Source organism: Mustela nigripes, chromosome 8 (assembly GCF_022355385.1).
Source record: "Mustela nigripes isolate SB6536 chromosome 8, MUSNIG.SB6536, whole genome shotgun sequence".
NCBI lineage: Eukaryota > Metazoa > Chordata > Mammalia > Carnivora > Mustelidae > Mustela > Mustela nigripes.
Window position 1 is genome coordinate 69,712,661 of NC_081564.1, and position 9,581 is coordinate 69,722,241.

Below are 9,581 nucleotides of genomic sequence, written 5' to 3' on the forward strand. Positions count from 1 at the left end.
ATAAATTTTAATTTACTCTTCTTGGTCTATGTTCTCCCCCTCCCTTTAAATATATTATATGCATATAAAGGCAGAGTGGTTGTTTAAAGGTGTAGGTGATTAATGGATGAATGTGAGAAGGTGCAGATTCAACAATCAAATATGGCACGCTTGCCTTTAGGAACACTTCAGTTCCACAATTCAGCAGGGACACATTTATTTTTGTAGTCTTGCATGGAGTAGTTAAGGCTGGGTGGTTTCTATTCATGGCAGCTGCAGATAAACAAGAAAAGCATGACATCATTTGTACCACCCAGTAGGTGTGGCCATGTCCTGTCTGTATCACAAGAGTCAATGTGCAAATGCCCAACTGCCTGGTCAGGACGACTGGGATAGGATGTTTAAACTGAGAGACAAATTCGTTTTAGGACAGTCTGTAAAAGCCTCATGGAGGTGGCGGTCCTTGAATCGAGTGATTCAAGAATTGAATTGAGTGAAGCAGGTGGAATAGACCCCTTTGCTAAAAAGAGGGGGTCTTGGCTTAGTCTTACAGCAACATGAAGCACTTTCAAGTTATTGCAGAAACTTTCATGCCTGAAGCACAAAGCTTGGAGTCTCTCACAATTTAACCCTGAACAGATGAGGAGGTACGTTATGGGTTGAAGTGTGTCCCTGATATGTTGAAGTCCTCAGACTTCATAGAATCTCAAAATATGACTCTATTTGGAGACAGAGCCTTACAGAGCTATGAAGTTAAAATGGGCTGGCCTAATTCAATCTGGTGTCTGTACAAAACGATGAAATGTGGACACAGAGACATGTGTGCGCATAGGGATGTGTGTGCACGAGAGACCACATGAGGCCCTGCGAGAAGGGGCCCATCTGCTAGAACAAGGAGAGGGGCCTCAAAAGAACATGCTGCCAATACCTTGTTCTCAAGACTTCTAGCCTCCAGAACCATGAGATGAGAAAGCTCTATTGTTTGCGTCATCCCGCGGGTGGCGCTTTGTTGTAGCAGCCCTTGTACATTAAGATGGGGTGAAAGGTGATGCTTCCTGCCCTGTCCCTCACTGCCATTACCCTCATCCATGATGATGGTTCTTTATTGGCTCTAATCACCACTAAATTAAGTATCTGTTAGCTACTTCCCCTTCCCCAAGCTCTATTGCTTCATGATTGCCCTTGTGATTAGATATTTTGTCCCTAACCAGACTGCCCACAACTCCAAATCACAGACCCTCTAATGGTTTTCAGTAGCAAGAATTGGTAATGTACTGGGGTACCTGAGTGGCTCAGTCAGTTAAGTGCCTTCCTTCGGCTCAAGTCATGATCCCAGGGTTCTGGGATCATGCCCTGCCTGCATCAGGCTCCCTGCTCAGTGGAGAATCTGCTTCTCCCTCTGCTTGCTGCTCTGCCTGTTTGTGATTTCTCTCTGTGTGTGTGTCAAATAAATAAAAATAAATTTAAAAAAAGGAATTGATATGTACTGTACTACTGACAATATGCAGGGAAATTGATCCTTTAGTGGTGTAACGTGGTATTAATTTCAAGGTTTCCAAATAAAGATGCTCTTTTAGCTTCTGATAAAATGAAGGAATAATTCAACCAGCAGGAGTCGTCCTATGTATGTAAGCTAGGAAAAGTAGTAGCATAAATGGATCACTTTAAAAATGTAGTTTAGATTTTATCACCTAAAGAGAAAGAACTCAAAGGCTTGGAGGCTTTTTAAGAGATGGAAAGTTGTAAGAGGCTGAAACTAACTACTCTATGCATTCTTCTGTGCAACTAAGGAGGGACAAAAGCTACTTGTTAAATGTTCTTTTAACATTTAATGGCTGAAAGGTATAAGTAATAATCAGCACCCACATCCCAATAGTGTTGAGGTAAAGAACCTGGAGCAACTAGCAGATGGGAAAGGAGTTAACAGATCATCGGAAAGGCAACGTTTCACCCTCTGTTTGGAATGTTCTTTCTTAACTGAAAAACTCCTACTCATCCTTCAACTCCCTCGATCTTATGTCCTCTCCTCTGGCAAACCCCAAATACGTCCCAAAGCTCTATGGTTCACTAGTCTTTTGCACAGATTTCAAATATGGCATTTATCAGATTCGGTAGTACTTACTGTTCTATTTAAATTGAAACCATTAATTTAGGATGCACTGATCATTTTTATGTCACTAAGAAAGATAACTGAACTACAGCACAATCCTTTCTTGTCACATAGAATTTTAGCTTACATATATTTTTTATTTTTAAAGATTTTATTTATTTATTTGACAGATAGAGATCACAAGTAGGCAGAGAGGCAGAGAGAGAGGAGGAAGCAGGCTCCCTGCTGAGTAGAGAGCCCAATATGGGGCTCAATTCCAGGACCCTGGTATCATGACCTGAGCCGAAGGCAGAGGCTTTAACCCACTGAGCTACCCAGGTGCACCGCTTATATATTTTTTTTAATCACATGTCACTCTGGTCATAGATAAAAAGGAAAAGACAAGCAAATGTATGAGTAAATTATTTCTAGAATGTCTTTACACTCAGAGTTTGACTTCTTAATCACTTTTTGAATCAGAATTGTGTATATCTGTGATTTTTTCATATACTTGTACGGCTCTCTGACATTAGGAAAGACTGTTATACTGTATCATCATCATTATTATTGTTATTATTATTTTTTTAATTTTATTTATTTGTCAGAGAGAGTGAGCACACCAGAGGGAGCAGTAGGCAGAGAGAGAAGCAGGCTCCCTGCTTAGTAAGGACTTTGGGGACTTGTGGAACTTGATCCCAGGACTCTCAGGACCTGAGCCAAAGGCAGGTTCTTAACTAGGTGAGCCACCGGGGCATACCAGTTGATAGCATATTTCTTAAAACAGTGCTTCCGTATTGTGTCCAGAGTTGTCCTCCAACTCTCTGATGTAAGGCTTGTGCATTTGCACAGACTATGATCATGATGCCACTCCTTCTCCCGCCCAACAATGACTACAATATTCAAAGATGGTAAAATATGAAAATGTGTGCTGTAGAAGCAATGAAATATAATAATTATATTCACTTTCCTCTTCCTCATTATTTTTCCGTTTTATTATTCTTTGTGTCTTCAGAACCTTGGATAGTTCCCAGGAGGAGGAAAGTTTTGGAAACTTGTGTATCCCAGCCCCCATGGAAATTATGCTCCCATAATCAGTGTCCTAATGATCATTTTCTGAAAGGAGGACATGACACCAATTTAAGAGTATTGTCCCACCACAGATTTTCATACCACCTTCTAACCATACTACTGCTACTGCTGTAGCTTCTGCTACTACCACACACACACGTAGACACAATTTACTAATCTTGCAGGGCATTCTAGTTCCTGGTGGTTCACTAAGGTGAGTAGGTAAACAACATTTGACAGATCCAGACCCAGGGGTATGGACTCAATGCCTCTGTCCCTCCAAATTCTTATGTTAAAATGTTAAAACCCAAAGGGGTTATAGTAAGAGTCTTTGCAGGTGATGAAGTCACAGGAGTAGAGCCCTCCTAAATGGAATTAGTGTTCTTCTAAAAGAGGTCCTGGAGAGCCCCCCCCCCAACCAATTCTGCCATGTTGGTGCACAGTAGGAAGAGGTCATCTATGAATCAGGAAGTAGGAGTGGGTTCTCACCAGACACCAGATCTGCTGTTGCCTTGATCTTACATTTCCCAGCCTTAAGACTGGTGGAAATACATCTCTATTGCATAGGACGGCTGGGTCTATGACATCTTTTATATAACAGCGTGAATGAGCTCAGACACCCAGTGAGACTGAAGGATAGTGAGGTGAAACACTCAAAGGGCCTGTGGGAAGAGCCAGACAGAAATATGGTTGTTGCTCTGTCCCACATTCCTAAAATCTTGTCCCACTCACTGTGACTATGTCCAACCTAGAGTTTGGCAGGTTGGGCTTCTTGAACTGACTGAAGGAACTCCAGTGAGTGTCCTGGAAAATCCAGAGAAATGAAATACCAGAGACTCTCTGGCTGGTCCTTCTTGCAACAAAATGGGGTGGAAGAAGGTCTGAGATTTTTGTTCTTTGCGTTTGGAAGGAGATGAGGGGTATTTCTTTATCAAGGTGAGAGACACGTGCCCTCACCCTGCACACAGCAACCTCATCGCCCAACTGCTCACGGATGGGTTCCCTTAGCCCCAGTGTGGATGCTCTAAGTCTCCCTACCCCCTGCTGTCTCCTGAGGGCTTTTCTTCCTTGGGCAATGAGCATATGACTACAAGGATAAAACCTGCATCAATTGACATATTAGGTCTCAGCCTCAGCCTGGTGTGTCAGGTCCTCCTTTTTGCCTCTTTTGCACTTTCAAAACTCTTAATTGAGTCAAGTGAGGCACTATGTATTCCCTGTGGTTGCACTGCTCTCTCCAGCCCAACCTTGCTCATGCTGTGGCCCCTGCTCCAATTCGTTTGAGCATCTATCATTTCCTGACTTGCTGATTTTAGCCATTCTGACTGGTGTGAGGTGATATCTCATTGTGGTTTTGATTTGTATTTCCCTGATGCCGAGTGATATGGAGCACTTTTTCATGTGTCTGTTGGCCATCTGGATGTCTTCTTTGCAGAAATGCCTGTTCATGTCCTCTGCCCATTTCTTGATTGGATTATTTGTTCTTTGGGTGTTGAGTTTGCTAAGTTCTTTATAGATTCTGGACACTAGTCCTTTATCTGATATGTCGTTTGCAAATATCTTCTCCCATTCTGTCAGTTGTCTTTTGATTTTGTTAACTGTTTCCTTTGCTGTGCAAAAGCTTTTGATCTTGATGAAATCCCAATAGTTCATTTTTTCCCTTGCTTCCCTTGCCTTTTGTGTTGTTCCTAGGAAGATGTTGCTGCGGCAGAGGTCGAAGAGGTTGCTGCCTGTGTTCTCCTCAAGGATTTTGATGGATGTCAGAGGTCAGGCACACAATCCAGTCTCAAATGCAGGGATATGAATGGACACTTGGAACAATCAGATTTTGGCACAGCCACTAAGAATTTTAGAACCTGGTGTCCTCCTTCAATGGCATCTGTACATAGTGGCACATATCCAGAATCACAAAGCTCACTGGAAATTAATTTCCTAGAGAAGAATGTCATTAGCATGGGTTCTAAGTCACTTCTATACTTAGCTATGTGATACTGGGCGACTCATTGAATCTAATGGAGCCATAGAATTCTCACCTGATAAATAACAGAAACTGAAGGCTTCTCTGAGCATTTCTTTGAGGAAAAAGTCACTTTAGTCAAGGGTATGATAGAAAATGCTTAAGACTGGTCCTCTAGGGAGAAAGGGTCTTGATTTGCAATGTTTACCAATTTCTGAGGTGTAAATACTCCATCAGACCTGTTTTCAAGCTACAGACATGAGGCCACCGAACAGCATGTCAGGAGAGATGTGCACAGCTGAGTCTTGGGGGCTCACAGGAGCCATTCCAGCAGCATCCCGCTAACTCCATCGATCTGTATGTAACACCGCAGATGTTCTTGCCTTTAAATTTTTACTCACACATTTTACTTAAACTGGAAAGTCTTTTTTTTTTTCTTTTCTCTGCACATCTAATTCCTACTCATAATTCAAGATTCAGCCTTAATGTCAACTCTTTCATAAACATTTCCAGGATCTCTTACATATGAATCAATTCTCTCTTTAACATACCTCTAGTTAGCTCTTAACTTTTACATCTTCTTCTTGTACTTATTAATTGCTTACAAGGCTATGTTTGTCTTGTTTCCCTTCACCCAGCACATGCCATACTCTCCATGCTCTCTGCTAGTACACAACACAATCCCTTGGACACAGCAAGGGTTTGATCAGTGTTCACTGAATAAAATATTGTCTAAATCTACTTTAAAAAATGTTACAAAATCTTATCAAGAGGTACTTCCCCTCCCCCCAAAAAGAGAGCTCTTGACAGGTCACTGTTTAATTCATGTTTGCATTTTTAGTATCATGTGTGTTCCAGATAAAAGTTTAGAATTAGAGTAAACTGTGCCAAAGTGGTGATGCTTCCAAAGCGGCTACTGCCGTTGTTAATGATGGAATCTGAATGAGAGAGGTCCGGTTCCAAACCTACCTAAAGGATGTCCGTGCCATGCGTTTCTCCTGCTTTGGGCCTGTTCCTGAAACCTGGGCTTGCCACAAATGTTAGCTCAGCAGCACCAATGAGCCTTAGCTATCACTAGGTGGCAAGACAGGACTAACAACACAGCTGGGAGATACACCCAGTCTCCTGGGCAGAAAAGCCAGACACAAGGGAACAAGGGGCAACCCCCCTCCTCAGCACCGTAGTTGTGAAGGGAAGGCTATTACAGGCCGCAAGCTGGACAGGCAGAAGGTGTCCAATACACACATGAAGTGTTAGTCTAGATGCAAACAGCTGCAAATGTGCCTGGAAGAATTAGGACCAAGGCCTGACCTTCCCAGGAGGTGGAAAAGTAAGGCAGAGAAAGAGTGTGGCCTTATCATCCATGACAAAGTCTCTACCAGCATGTTCCAGAGAGAAGGTCAATACTGGAGTGACTATTTTTGAGTAGATACGGGGTAACATATTTTTATTAAATGAGTACTTGTAAAAAGCTATGTAAATTATAATTTCATGAAAACTCCAAAGGCACTTTAGAATGATTACAAACTCATTTATGATTGCAGTAGGGATAAAACGATGCACCGTTTTACCATGTGCCCAGTTAGGAAACTGAGGCTCAGAGAAGTGAATGATTAGGCTCAGGTCAGACTAGAGGGTGCCTCACAGATCAAACCTATGACTGTCTGAATCCAAACCTCTTGCTCCTTTCCACTATGTCAAACATGCAAACTGAAGCAAAAGCACAGCTCTAAGATCATGTTTTACCCTTTCCTTACGTAGCTTGCATAAATCTGAAAGCAATTCCAAAAGCAGAAATACCTAGCTTCCAAAGATAACTACTTTGAGGGAGAACATTCATGTGGAAGTAGAAGCTCTTGCCTAATTAAGATTAAAAAAAAAAAAAAAAGAAGGTCTGTTGGGAGTCAAGCCTCATATATTTTAAAGTAGTGTTACTATTTCAGCTGACTTCGATGGTGAATTTCGGTAAATTTTCCTTGTTAGAGCTCATTCTCTGACAGGAACCCACTGAACACTTGGTCTGTCTGCTATAAATCTACTACAGGCCGCCTGGTAGATATAAACTTAGAGTAAAAGTCAAGAATTAAAACATGCCAATAAGCTTTTCTTTTTGCCCTTTATGATGCCTGTGATGTACCTGGGATTCTCTTTTCAAGATCTTTGAAATGGAGTGTGGTTAAAATGTTATTCTGTGACAATGATCTTTTACTCCATAACTTGCCCATTTCTTCTGCTTATATGTTTGCTGTTGTGTGTATGTGTGTGTTTAATTTTAAATTTAAGTAATGTATTGGTAAGACATTTTTGAGAGATGATTAAGAAACTTTATGGTACTCTTCTGGGCATAATATAAATATTGTAGAAATAAAAATTTGTTACAACTAGTTGTAACAGTTGGGTAACTTATGTGAATGGGTAATTTATGTGAATGGGGGAAGACAATTTAATAACCCTAGAACATTCCACATCCTTTATAGGGTGAGAATTACTGTGATTTCTTTGACAGAAATCTAGGCCATTTGCATTTTCCTGTCTTACTGGTTGCAGTGAACTACTCAGGTTGAAAGCACTCTCTTTTTCATCACACCAGTGCTCACTTGAATCTAAGTCAAAAATCTGATCAACCCTCGGCCTCCCCAGTACATGCCAGAAAGGAAAATTCATATACAAGATCTCAAGAAAACTCAATGTAAGTGCAGCAGCAATAGTAAATTGTCTTCTTACAAAAACAAATCAAGAAAAGCCACAACACACTTTCGTATTTTTTTCTTTCCTAAATAGAGGATAAAATGTCATTTGAGGAAGATGCAGCCTATCCTGCAAGTCTGCCATGGGGGGGGGGGGGGGGGGGGGGTGGTCAATGCTCCTGAGTGTTCTTTTCAGAACAGTCTGTCAAGTAACTCTCAACCAAATTCCGCTAATATTTGTACTAATTTTCAGTGGACAAGGCCACTTAACCAGTTCACTGCCTCTAGCTATACAGACAAACCTGCAAAATTGATATTGATTCAGCCCCAGGGGGTCCAGGGAGGCACATATGTTCGGTTGTATAAAGACAGAAGTCTCAAGGCTTCAACTCCTGTCTTCGATCTGCAAACCCTAAATCAGCTACTGAAGAGAGGACATCTCTCTATAGGAAAACTGGAGGCCAGAGACCACAATTCACTGACGATTAGGAGTTTAGAAATGATCATTTTGGGAACAAAAGAAAAAAAAATATAGGACAGAAAACATTTAGGCCAGTTTTAATTAAAGTCAGTAAAGATGGTGAGTTATCGCAAACTGATATTCCATGATTTCTTCCACCCTTCTTCTCTGACTCTTTGAGAATAAAAATACAAGGTGAACTTAAGTGTGGCATTTTCAGACCAAAAACCATCAAAATGTCCTTGAGAAGTTCAGCTATTAAGCATCTCAGGGCACCTGTAGTAACTGGGTCAACGGCTCGAAGATTTGGCAGGTAGAAAGCTTTCCTATCTGATTGTTTGCATTGCAAGCATCTCTTCCTCAAACCACAACCCAACTCTGGGACTGTGTCAGTGGTCTGGAGACACTGATTTTTCCCTTTTAAGTGGCTTTCTGTCCATTCATAAAACAGCTCTCTTTTCTCTATACTTCGAAGTTTCCTTCAGATGTTTATAAAATACACCACTGTGTGGGATTTGCCATTTTCAATTTCTGACCGAATAATCTAACTTCCCTTTCCTTCAAAGGAAAAAAATTTGAGGAAAGTTCTTAAAAAATTTTTATTACATTTCAACTTTATTTTTATTGCCAGTACAAAAATTGAGGACAAAAGGAACAAGAAAAAATTGGTAAGTGCCATACTGTACCTCTTGGGTTACTTGAGTTTGGAGGAAAGCAGTGTAAGATGGCAATGCTCTTTGCTCAGAGGGAGTTTAATTCCAGTTAAGAATTAGCACGCGAGAGAAAGGGGAACCCTCCTACACTGTTGGTGGGAATGCAAGCTGGTGCAACCTCTCTGGAAAACAGCATGGAGGTTCCTCAAAATGTTGAAAATAGAACTGCCCTATGACCCAGCAATTGCACTATTGGGCATTTACCCTAAAGATACAAACGTAGTGATCCAAAGGGGCACATGCACCCGAATGTTTATAGCAGCAATGTCCACAATAGCCAAACTATGGAAAGAACCTAGATGTCCATCAACAGATGAATGGATCAAGAAGATGTGGTATATAAACACAATGGAATACTATGCAGCCATCAAAAGAAATGAAATCTTGCCATTTGCGACAACATGGATGGAACTAGAGCGTATCATGCTTAGCGAAATAAGTCAAGCGGAGAAAGACAACTATCATATGATCTCCCTGATATGAGGAAGTGGTGATGCAACACGGGGGCTTAAGTGGGTAGGAGAAGAATCAATGAAACAAGATGGGATTGGGAGGGAGACAAACCATAAGTGACTCTTAATCTCACAAAACAAACTGAGGGTTGCTGGGGGGAGGGGGTTTGGGAGAA